The sequence below is a fragment of the Aedes aegypti genome, chromosome 3, assembly GCF_002204515.2.
Source record: "Aedes aegypti strain LVP_AGWG chromosome 3, AaegL5.0 Primary Assembly, whole genome shotgun sequence".
Lineage (NCBI taxonomy): Eukaryota > Metazoa > Arthropoda > Insecta > Diptera > Culicidae > Aedes > Aedes aegypti.
In genome coordinates, this window is record NC_035109.1 from 276359340 (window position 1) to 276372377 (window position 13038).

At 36.3% G+C, this 13038-nt stretch overlaps 1 protein-coding gene across 1 annotated transcript in view; it reads right to left on the reverse strand.

The window, feature by feature from the left end:
* The window catches only part of LOC5575774 (TBC1 domain family member 16), a 46341-nt gene extending 35634 nt beyond the window's left edge, over positions 1-10707 (reverse strand). The window contains exon 1 of the mRNA XM_021850210.1: positions 10176-10707. The gene's annotated coding sequence lies outside the window, so the exon portion shown is untranslated. The remainder of the gene's footprint in view (positions 1-10175) is intronic.
* Positions 10708-13038: the final 2331 nt, after the last annotated feature.

The window sequence follows — 13038 nt, forward strand, 5'->3', positions numbered from 1 at the left end:
TCCAAAAGTTGTACGAGCCACAGCTTCATAGGGGGCGGTCATAAATACAAAATTCGATAAAATGATCATAAATTCTTGAAATTTTATACGTATTCGTGTTCTACATGCAAAATAATTCATCAGCTAAGAAAGGGATGGATTAATATGTACACACTAGTGTAGGACAAAATTTAGATTCTCGCTCCAGTCCACTTTTTGATTTGCATTTAGGTCCCATAACAACTGTGCAAAATTTCAGCTCTATCGGTGAAAGTATATTTACGCGCCAGCCGTTCAAAGTTTGTATGGGATTTACTATGGGAAAACTTACTTTTGCAAAGAAAAATCGCCACAGGTCGCCCATTGATCTCTATAAAAATTCTGGACGCAAATCTCGATAGGTATTTCTACGATGAAAAACCTTGCCGAAGACAATGTAATACGTAAGACAATTAATTAACTTTTTTTTAGCGTGACGAAATCATAACTGTACATTTCTAGGCACACTCAGATTGTTTTTACGAAAATTGATTGACAGCAGCCTGGATGCTTGTTTCTATCTAGTTCGCTTCCTCCAGGTTTACAACTACAATTTGTTATGAATCAAGTGTTCTGGTAAATTGGATATACGTCACTTAGGTGGCTACCACCAATCTGGTCGCAAACGGTCGCAGCTGCATTTATGTGCAAAATGTAATGTGACTATATAGGTAACATTCATAAAAGAACGCATGAAGGGATTCGGAGGGGAAATTTATATTATTTTTTCGGCTCAGTACATGTTTGTAGAATTTCGAGTTTATTGAATAAGGGTTGTAGGGGAAAAGCACTAGTACTACAAGTAATCTGTGCCAATTTTCGGATTTCCATACAAAGTAGACGCAATGGGTCGAAAATTAGGGCTAGATCTTTTAGGGCTAGAGGTACTTTTCCCCTATATAAGTTATCTTATTTCCAAAAAAAATTACTTATTTTCAATGTAGTTTTTCTTAGACATCGACTGAAATCTTATTGAAAACCATTGTTATTGATAACGTACTTGTAAAGCATCGTATACATTTCTGACAGGGTTATGAAAGTGTTGAAAATATTTTGATGTTTATGATTCATATCTGCACTTAACTTGTCTCACCAAAACAATCCTTATCGAAACGTAAAAGCAATAATTCGGCTCAAATGATTATTGAACCTTGTTTTACAAGTATTTAAGATTATATAGTTGAACAAATATCATGAATTCGTTGAATTCCAATTTTCAGATTTATGTCCTATGGGGGAACCACTGTGGAGCGATTTTATTCGATTGCTTCGAATCGATATGTACGTCTTTACATTTTAAAGTAAGTCTTCGTAAGCTAGTGGAATGTATTTACATCTTCTTCTTGGCATTACGTTCTCATTGAGACAGAGCTCAGCTTCTCAGCTTAATGTTTAACGAGCACTTCCACAGTTGTTAACTGAGAGCTTTCGTTGTCGAAGTTTCCATTTTCGCATTCAACGCAAGTCAACAAAATTTCCATTACGAAAGGATCCTGAACTGACCGGGAATCGAACCCAGACACCTTCAGCATCGAATTGCTTTGTAGACGCGGACTCTAACCACTCGGCTAAGGAAGGTTGATCCCTCAAATAATCATGTACTCAAATACGTACTCAAAGCTAAAAATCGATGATTTATCAATCATATTACTGCAATGGTTGACATACTGTTGTAGATTAACGCAGGAAACTGGATGGAACCCACTAGCCCGTTTAGCAAGATGGCTGCGTCTAATAGCTCTATAGCTCATTTAACAACTTTTTTTCTAAGATTTTCACCATTTCGACATATTGAAATTTGAAAATAATATTGAACAAATTGTTTGAACTATCGTTTTTTAGGTCCCACTTGCCTCGGGATACCTTACTTTTGTGCCATGAATATCTTTTACTAACCGTAAAGTGATGTTTGACTAAAAATTCACACTAGATGTTAATCAGATGTTTGCCCATAACATGGTTAATTGTAATGTACTCGAATAGAACAATTATTTGCAAAGGTAAAATGTGTAAGCTTTTTTTTAGATAATATAGAGCTGGAACTTTCGTTCCACTATGGTCAAAAATTGGTTTCCAAACCTCCGAACCTGTACAGAGGGTTCGAATATGTGAAAGCGCTTATTGAAGTTTTTTCATGTTAAAAATGTTTTATATGCTTGCCATCACTTACTGAAATAATGACCCCTGAAGTCAAACATAAAGACCAAACTCTTAAAAATTATTTGCTTTTTAAATTACTTTAGATTTAAAAACACCTTGAATCACGGAATACTCCTAAAGGTAGCCTATTTCATTAGGAAACACTGCATTCTTCATAATAATTCAATTTCACTGAACTAGAAATACCTACTTGAAATGTTTATAAATTTACGCATGAACAAAAAACTTTTTTATTAGCTCATAAATACATGAAAGCGAAGAACTATTCGTGCATTGAAAATATACTATCAATGAATGTTGATTCGAGCTTCTTTATAGGAGGGACATTCCAATATATGTTAACCCACGTTTTACGATATGAGACAACAAAGAATTTTCTGAAAAATGAAAATGAAGTTTTGAACATGATTCTCAAGTTAACTTCCTGGTATAGAACTGATGAACTATAGAAAAAAAATCCAGTCCAGTCAACTCTCTATAACTCATTATTAAGGGATCATCAAGTTAGGAAGGTATCGAGTTATAGAACACGAAACCAGTGCAAACAGAGATGCATTTTGAACAAATTACTTGAACAGAACATGAGCAGCGAGCTGAAAAATTTAGATATCAATGGCATCTAGATTCAAAATTATACACGTTGCAATCAAGCATGCTAAATTAGCATCAATAAATTGATAACGTGTTTCCATATTTGTGTGATTTCTGCATGTAGTAAACTAAAGCCAATGTGAACTTTGCCTACGCGTTCAATGGCTCAGAACTAGAGTTACATATTTCTCAGGAGCATATAGGGTAGGTGTACCAGTTATGGCCACAACTTTCACAACTTTGATACCGATGGCGAGCCGTAGCGCCGAGCAGCGCATGAGACGAGTCTCCCGAGAGCACATCACCTAGCGCGCGCTTTTAGAATTTTCGTGAGCCTACTTCTAGCGCAGCACACTATTTAGGATTCCGATGAGCTGAGAGCAGTGTCTGCATATTTCAATATACAGTCAGCATCGCCGATCCTCAGTAGGATCCGTCATCGTTGAATTCTTCTTTGTGTGAATGTTTTTTTGACAATACATGCACGAATCTGGTAGAACGTGCATTCAGTTTTTCAATTACTTTTTCCCCACTGATTCTCATCCACCTACTGACAGCAAATTCAATTCCGCTAGTGAAAAATATCATTTCCTTCAGAATACCCCATAAAAACATTCGCAAATTGCAAAAGTTGTATTTTTTATTAAAAGACAATCATGATTCATCAACTGGAGGCATCACATTGCCGTTTTCTTGAACCAGTAATATAAAATTCATTTGTATTTTTTTTATTCAATTTTCAATTTCAGTGCCTCTAGGTGAAATTGAATTTTGAAATGACACCAAAAGTGGGTGAAACTGAATGTGTGCGTGTGTTGCACCCACTCTCTTTCTCGTCGCATTCGCACTCGAAGTCAGGTTGGCTTCTTGCTAGCGGAGTTTGTTTTTGTTCGTTTTCGCACTGATCGGGTATCATTCGGCTGAATTTTTACGACACTGGGTGTCTAAAGGGCCTACATGATATGGTCGTAGACTTGCGATCCAAAAGTTACAATTACGATCCTCGTTGAAAACTTTTATAATCACTTCAATTATTGCGCTGAATTTTAAACAGCACATGTGACGGAGCGCATGAGACCGCAGTGAGACACATCTCAAGAAGGCGCATCAGAAAAGGCCTCACAATGTACAGAGCGCCCGTGCGCTTGCAAGCAGTGAGGCTCCTGCAACTAAGGCTACAGCACGTGCACAGTAACTCTACTAGGAACATGAAATTGAACAGATCATGAGCAAGAGCATGAGCAAATCACGGTGTCTCTGGTAGAAAACATTAATATAAAAAAATCAGTATCGCTGAAACACCCACCAAATGAAAGCTTAGGCTTTCCCCTTTCATTTGAGACCGGTTTGAAAATGTTCTATCGGGGGGTCCTGAACATTTTTTTTTTATTTTAGTAAGAGACACGTACCATAGGTGATCTTCTTCCACCAATAGTATGATACAATGAATCCCTTGTACCATATGACAACTCAATCGAACCAAAGAAGGCCATGACAAATATTTCTGAACAAACATTTGAAAAGGGCTGGAGAGGTCTTGAGCTTTTTTTCAGAAACGTTGCTGTTCAGCCCTTTTTAGCTCGCCCATGCAAACTAACACCACTATCGGAAAGATTAGTGTTAGCTCTTCCTGATAGTAGTATTGGTGAGCGTGATCGAGTTGAATTAGGCTCAACAGCATCTTACAAAGCCATTGTTTACCAATGTCGATGTGCCCTTTTAAAATTTTTGTTCAGAATTCCATAGAACAAGCTTGTTTTTGTTTTGGCAGTGTTGCTTTTCAGTTGATTTTAAATTCAGTAAATAGTAAAATTGTATATTTTTTTTATCAAAATTTATTTATTTATACAAACTGGTTAGTTGTAAATAGTATAAATAACTTTAAATAAAGTTATTAATACTATTTACAACCAACCAGTTTTGTATAAATAACCCGGTCCCGGTAACCCGGTTGTATGGACCCGGTCGGTCTAGGATCTTTTCGTAAAGGAAATTTCCTTAACTTCCCTGGGCATAGAGTATAATCGTACCTGCCACACGATATACGAATGCAAAAATGGCAACTTTGGCAATGAAAGCTCTCATTTAATAACTGTGGAAGTGCTCATAAGAACACTACGCTGAGAAGCAGGCTCTGTCCCAGTGAGGACGTAATGCCAAGATGAAAGAAGAAAGAACTTTAAATAAAAAAAAAATGTTTAGAGATTTAAAAGATTTTCAATATTTAGATTTAATTGTATGCTATTGTCTTAACATTCAAATATATTTTCATAAGATATTGCTTTTTACGATTAGTAATGAACAAAGCGTTTGAGAAAACATTTACTCATGGATCATTACATTACAAATGGTTTCACAGATTGCACAAACAACTAAATTGGCATCAATGCACGGAGAGAATGGAAAATTCTATTTAATATATTTTATATGCGCTTGAACTCTTTTGTATTTTTTATTCATTTCAATGCTTTAAAAACCGATTAATTATAAGCTTTTCTATGCATAATTTAGCAATATTATTTGCCGATCATATTGATCGTATGGTTTTGCTCTGAGGACTTGGTAAAATTTGCACGTTGCACACTTTCACTCGCTTACCAGCAACATTGTGAAAATTTCCTCTCTTGAACGGGTCAAGTGTTAACGCGGTTTTGCTGTATCAAATAAACAGAAAAAAACATACTTGGTAAGTTGATTCTCCAGACTGCACTTTCCTGATGTGAAACCATATATTACTTCCTGCACCATCCCTTTTCCTCAGAATATGATCCCGTTCTTCTGGAATTCTTGGAGATAAACCATCGTTCACAAACGCAAAAACTTATCCAGGAACGCCACCAATTGCATCCGCACTACTTCGTGGGAGGATCCACCATTTATCAAGCATAACTTCCGATAACGATCTTCAACCTACAACGGTTTTCTTCGCACCGTGATTGCGAAACATGAGAATAAAACTAGTTCAATATGGGAATGCGGGAAATGGATCTCGACAAAAATGAAAAAAACACCAAAAACAGACAAAACTACACATGATTTATATGAAAATAAATGCGCTTCATGCGAAAATTCACATTATTTAGTTTTTCTGGACTTTGTTTACCATGATTAAGGAAAATGGCTTTTTTATTCATAACACATGATTTTAGAACTTTAATCTTGAAATACATAATTTACGAATAATCTTTCACCAATATAAAACCCGTTTATACTAGCCAAGCATAATTCGCTAAAATGCATCGCAATGAGTGAATAGACCGAATAGGGTTTTAGAATGGTATTTATGCCATCTAGTATAATATTTTCTTAGCGTGTGGTAGGGAAATCGGCGCTGCGTTATAACGCTGCATTGCTTAAGTTGTCGCGTTTTAAGGTGGTATAGCGAAAAATTGGTGCTTGGGTCGCGTGCTTGGTCGCGTAATAAGTTTTTAAATTCATTGTTTTGGGTCAACATTTTGGTTTGCTGATTAGAGGTATGCCCGTTAATAATTACAATAAATATATCCCAATTTCACACCTATAAATAAATATATATGTACACTACACTCTGTCAGAAGACCTGGAACATGAAACTGAAAAGCCACGAAGACAATCGTTCGAAGATTTGCGTATTGTGTTTAAATAATTTGTGTCTGCAACCGTTATCAGCAATAGTGGTTGATATTAGTGAACAGCACATTCTTTACAACATCAGGATTAAAGTCTGGTATTGTCCTACAAAAATATGTCGAGCTTGCACGTTTATTCGTTCAGTAACCAATTTAAACTTTTGAATATAGCACTGTATAAATATAAATACAAATTAAAACCTACCACTCGAAGCATGTAATGATATGAGAATAACAATCTCACCAAAACTGAAGGGAAAACGTGGTAGACACAGTAATGCAAAAAGTAAATGCCAATTGAATTGGTTAGTTGGCGAATCTACATGGTTTACCACCCAAAGTGCAACATAAAAAAAACATTTGTTCGCTGATTACTTGTTTTTGATTAAAAAAAAAATGTGATTTGAGCACCAGATGAACGTTGCAGTTGAGCAGCTGTCTAAGGAGTTTGGATGCTGCAATCGCCCCAAACATCGCTTTCAAAATCATTAGACTTAACTAATCAGTTAAGGGGTTTTTAGAGGTAACACATCTGCACTTTGATTTGAACGATAATTAAAACTGGAATATATTGTAATAACCTGAATTAAAACCTGTAATATACTGTAATAACATTCAGGTATTAGTTGATTATGTGACGTCCAAACAGGGGGGTTGCCCTGGGCAGTTCGATCAGCAAGCGATGGAGAAGGGTCCTTTAAGGTTACCCTCTCGATTATCGAGCATAATTCCGACGTCATCGGGAGTCAAGGCCGATGTAAGGATAATGGCGTAAAAATACTGTTGCTGCTTGCTGTTGCTTCTGGCGTTCCAGAAAATATGGCAATATTGGGAAAATTTGGAAGACACTGTTGCTTTTGAATAATTTTGGCTGCTTCATTGCTGGAGATTTGAGAATCATCAATCTGTTTTGCGTAATAATGGGAGATAGTTCAACATTTCCTTGCCCATACTGTACCACACAAAAGATCTATCCAATGTAGCTGCTCATCCACAAATATTGTCGGGCGGTAGAAAGCTAGAAACGATTTCTCACCGAAGTTGGATTTTTCTCTAAATCTATGCAAGATACCTAACTTCGGAAGTGGTGCATTCGGATACACTCAATTCCGCCCTACTTCCGAAGTAGGGTATCTCGCATAGATTCAGTGAAAAATCCAACATCGGCGAATTGCATTTTCTAATGATTGACCGAATTTACAATACTTGGTCACATACGCGTCCGCGAAATGGAAAAGTCTCGGCTCGGACCATAAACTGGCGGAGCAGTTCTTCAATTATATTTACTATCCACTGTTCCACCCGACGAACAAATTGCCCACCACCTTTCTTGCATATAACACTAGGTGTTGTAAATCCAATAGGGATTGAATCCTGAGAAAATTGAGAGAATCTCTCACGTATCGTATACTGCTACAACTTTGATCAGTTCGGGGGGATAGTAGTGCATGATAAAACCCCTCTAAACATGCTCCAAGCCTGGGGGACACTATTGCTATTGGAAGTTCGTGGATTGTTTATCGTGCCAGTAAAGAAAAACACCTATCCCCAACGGTAAACAAGCGAGAAAAATGGATTTTATCATCGCGCTCTCTTTGGGGCTCTCGCTCGCTGCTTCCATTTATCAGACTTGTTACACCTTGCGATACAATGACGATCGTAGACCGCAACAGATGGGATGTTTTTCTTTGCTTGCTTTGATCGTGCTTCATACTCAAATGAGAGCGAATTCTGCAATGCTTGTCCAATTGACAAAAAAGTATAATACATTGATCCAAATAATGTCGAAGAATGGGTAAGCATCAGCAGTTTGATTGTGTGATTCAGAAAGATGACCTTAAAATTAATTATTTTATCACAGCTGTGATAATGTGCACAGGTGAGGATCATCAGTTGCCAACGCCACAGCAAACGTGGCATCACCAGCTGAAACTGTCAGAAGCTTTTGAAAAATCGGCATGTTTTGGAAGTGAAATGGGATCCAAGCTTGCTAGAAATTGTAATTAATCGTACTGTTCTGTAAATTATCTCTTTTCAATGAAAAAATGTATTTCAGGCGCTTGATCATTTTGATCAGGTACATAAAAGTTGTTTTCAAATGAGTCTGGATGACGATTTTGCAGAAAAGGTTGAGAACTTTTCAAAAACGTGGATTGCTTACCCAATAACTCGAAGTTCACAGGAAGTGGTTTGAGCGAATACGAGAAACAAGCCTGTAAACCGTGCATTTTGATCTTCAAGTTACTTGGAATCATGTTAAGGTTCCGGAGAACTCCGAAGCATATGATCGACAGCTTCTTTGAGCTGTAGTAATGTACAATAGTGAGCATTTGTAGGCCGTAATAACCGTATTTACTTTATCGATATGTCGTGTTTGTAATTGGTTTAAATAGAATGGTATAATGCTAAATCCTTCTAATTAATTGTTTAACTATTCGTAGTAAAATGTCTCATGGCTACCTAGATAAACATGAAAGAAAATGCCTGTGTGAACCATAATTTAGAAAACAGTACAGAAAAAACGGCATTGTACTGTTTTGAAAAAAATGTTCAGGACCCCCCGATAGAACATTTCCAAACAGGTCTCAAATGAAAGGGGAAAGCCTAAGCTTTCATTTGGTGGATGTTTTAGCGATACTGATTTTTTTATATTAATGTTGTTCTACCAGAGACACCGTGAAATGCGATCCAAGATCCAAGTAGCTCTGAAAACCAACTTTTTTAGTGTTTAAAAAATGAGATGACACTTGATCCTCCTTTAAAAACATGTACTAACGTGAAAGTAACTGAAATCGTTAAAATACAATAAAACTGTGGTTTTATACAATCAAGGCCTTAAATTAAAGAAGTCTATTAAAAAATATGACATTGGCTAAATTTATCTAGTAAATAGATTTTGTTTTTAATTTAGAGAACTTAATCCCTCTTTTGCTGAAGCCAAACGAATTAATTTTTATATAACACATTTTATCATTGCTTCTTGCATTGATACAAACTGCTCCTCAAACATTAGATCATCTAATGGATTTTCAGCTCTGACATTTTCTTTCGTAAAGACGAATATTCCATAAAATTACTTTCAGTAAGACGGTTTTAGATTCCGAAAAAATAGGGTGGAAAATATTTTGAAAAGAAAATTAAAATCGCAAAATTCTTCATAATAACTGATTATTCTTTATTGATACTAAACATTTCTTTGCTGATTATACCACCGCATAGACGTGCTAATAATAAGCTTTACTAGTTTATGCGAATAGCAAAACAAATTCCAGCATATAAATGCGCGTAAAATCAATACACGATAACATCGAACGGCACCCAGGCAAATACATTTCTACCAGCTCAAGGTCGGTCAAGTGGGAGAAATTTTCAGGTTTATGATTTGATGCTTGATTGTTTGACGATATTCAACGTTTGCTAGTTGGTTCTATTGTACATAAATTCGCATATATCGATATTTAATGACAATCAACCTCACTACCATCAAAACTCAGATATTATCCTCTCTAGGAAGTATAAGTTTTATATGTGGGACGGGGGATACAATTTTCACTTTGGATGTATTTGCTAACTAGTTAAATTTACATCATGCATTGATGCAAAACTCGCAAAAATCACATATACACGTTTTTTGCAAACAAACAATAGAAGATGAATTTTTACTGCTCAAACTAGTATCTATTCGGATGCCAAAAGCAATGGTGATTTGTAATAAATGTTATCGTTTTCATGATATCGTGTCATAATATACTTTTTCTATACACACCTTAGAACATTATCGTGCCAACATTGACTTACCTTATGGTTAGATATACAGTTGACTGATCTTTATGGTTGGATGTTCTGCTGTTTAATCCACAGGTTTGGCATACAAGCGGACAAATTAACACTTTAGGACGAATGTTGCTTTAAAATTAATAATTTTTAGCTCCTCATTTCATAGTAATTGTCACACTTCTGAGAAGGTTATATTAGCCACTACTATGGCTGGTATACAGACAAACTACACAGGGCTTATGTGGCCTTTGCTCGCTAGAATAAATTCAATCTCGTTTGCATTTTCTTCTTTCACATTCTCGTCGAACTGAGCTTACGCTGCATAATCAACCTTCAAATATCTCAAACACAATACAAACCGATCAATCTTCAATTGGCAGGGTTTCAAAACTACAGCCCGTTTTTGCTCACGCGATTATTGATTAATTTTTCATGTTCACTTTCGTCACTTTGCATTCTCTTCTCGTCCCGGGTGAAGCGAACGGCAGCAATTGGGACATCTATGGTGCAAGATGATAGGCATTCCACTCTGACTGCCACTTAGTGCATCATATCCTTTGACATTTGACCGTATGAAATACAATGCGCATGCCCCACAACTGTCTGGTGTAAATTTCATACAATGATAGGAATGTCTTGATTTCAATGCGATTTTGAGATAAAATTAAGTTGTAATAGAAGTGAAAGCCGATTTTCATACAAAATGCTCAACTTTGTCGTGCTAGAACTTTGGTTCCCTATATTATCGATATGAAAATTTGACACAGAACCACAAATAATGCTCAATTTCATTATCACAAAATTTTTGAAACAACTGTTTAAAAAATTAAGCACCATTCGCTCGAAATAACAGTAGTTTGATTAATTAAAATGTTTGCGGTATTTTTAGTTTTGATTATTTTCCTTGCTCATTGTTTTAACTATTTCCACCCAAGATGCGAATGTGAACAAGCCAATTTTTTACATGTTTGTAGCTAAAAAGTTTTTTTTTTAACAGAAACTAATATTATTTTGAGCGATTTCACCTTAACAGCTGCATCGAAAAATTTCAAATTTTGTTATAGGGGGATGTACCAGTATTCGTTACTCTAATGTTTCCTTTGTCTATAAATAAATCAAACGACTTTATCTTACTGTAAAAACGTTAAACGAAAGCTCTCAATCCATTTTCAACAGGAAAAATATAAAAATCTCAGAAACTTTGTTTTGTATTGAACATTGGGATGGCGAATACTGGACCATTTGCACCAGGATTCGCCACGTTAAACTCGGTTCCTGAATTCGTCACCTTGATTTCTTATGAAGGGTTATGAATCAGGAACACTATGGCAAAACAAGGAGCAAACATTTTATGGAAAATGATTTTTTTCCTATTGTTTTCTGAGCAAATTTTGAGGTTTCTAAGAATGTTTCCGTATCATATAAAAGCAATTTAACGAACACTAAACAATTGGCAACCACTTGTGTCGTAAAACGGTATATAATCCGGGGTGGCGAATACTGGTACAGTCACCCCACACAGTTGAATCACCCACAATTTATGAATCAGCTGAATTATGTTTGTTGCCAATGAGGATGTGTTTTTAGTCAATTTCGTAAGAACCACGCCTGTAGACGGCTATTTAGAAGCGATGTTTTGAAAGGTTAATACTGCTAGAACTTGATGAATTTTAAATGTTATACCTGTACAAAATCAATTTTCAAAATCAGATTTTGTGATGGGAGTTCGAAAAGTGCATGACATGGCTTGGGGGCCGTTCATAAATCACGAATATCAGACAAAGTAGTACAATTCCGTAAAGGTGAATAAATTGTTGTAGTCAGTGTAGTTGTTCTGAAGAATTAATGGCGTACTTGATATGCGCCTTCTTTTTCTTATTGTTTCTGGCGTTACGTCCCAACTCTTCTTCAACTTGCTTCTCAAATGATTATCAACTAAATTCTTCTACAGTTATCAACTGACAGCATTATTTTATTATTGATCATTGATCTAAAATTGCCTTTTTCCAACTCGAAAACATCCTAGACCGGCGGATATCAAACGCACGACCCTCAGCATGGTCATGATAAATTGCTACGGCTATTGGGCTCTTCCAGGTGCTACCTGATCTTGTTTGCTTCTGCAGAAGGACCAGGGGCCCATTCACAAATTTCATACCGCTGATGGGGGTGGGTGGGTGTATTCGTGATGTTACGGCCCATACAAAATTTGTAGAATATTCATACAAAAAGCGTTACGAAGGGGTGGGTGGGTGTTTAAAATTACCATTTTTAGCGTTATGAAATTTGTGAATAAACCCCATAGCTATCCAGTTAAAAAAGCACCGGTCTGCATACCTTCTGATTCGTATTGATATCAGGTGTATGTCATAACTTTTTGCGATCGAATTTGTTACACGTAAGGTGATTGAGGGCATAATGATCACACGGCGCGAAATTGACACCCCCTTATTCTCCAAGAATTTGCATAATTTATCAAATTTTCGTCCAATTTTTCAGTTTCAAATTGGTTTATAAGCAAGGTGGTTTAAGAATCTGTATTTTGAGAACAGTAACCAACCTAGAACATTTTTTATTGCCAATGTGAAAGAGGTGGAGCTCTTCTGCATATCATAACGTTTGCCACTAATTTATTATATCTTCTTCTTTTTTTCTTCTTCTTCTTCTTCTTCTCCTTCTTCTTCTTGGCATTAACGTCCTCAATGGGACAGAGCCTGCTTTTCAACTTAGTTTTCTTATGAGCACTTCCACAGTTATTAACTGAGAGCTTTCTTTGCCAAAGTTGCCATTTTCACATTCGTGTATCGTGTGGCAGATACAATGATACTCTAAGCCCAGGGAAGTCAAGGAAATTTCCATTACGAAAAGATCCTGGACCGACTGG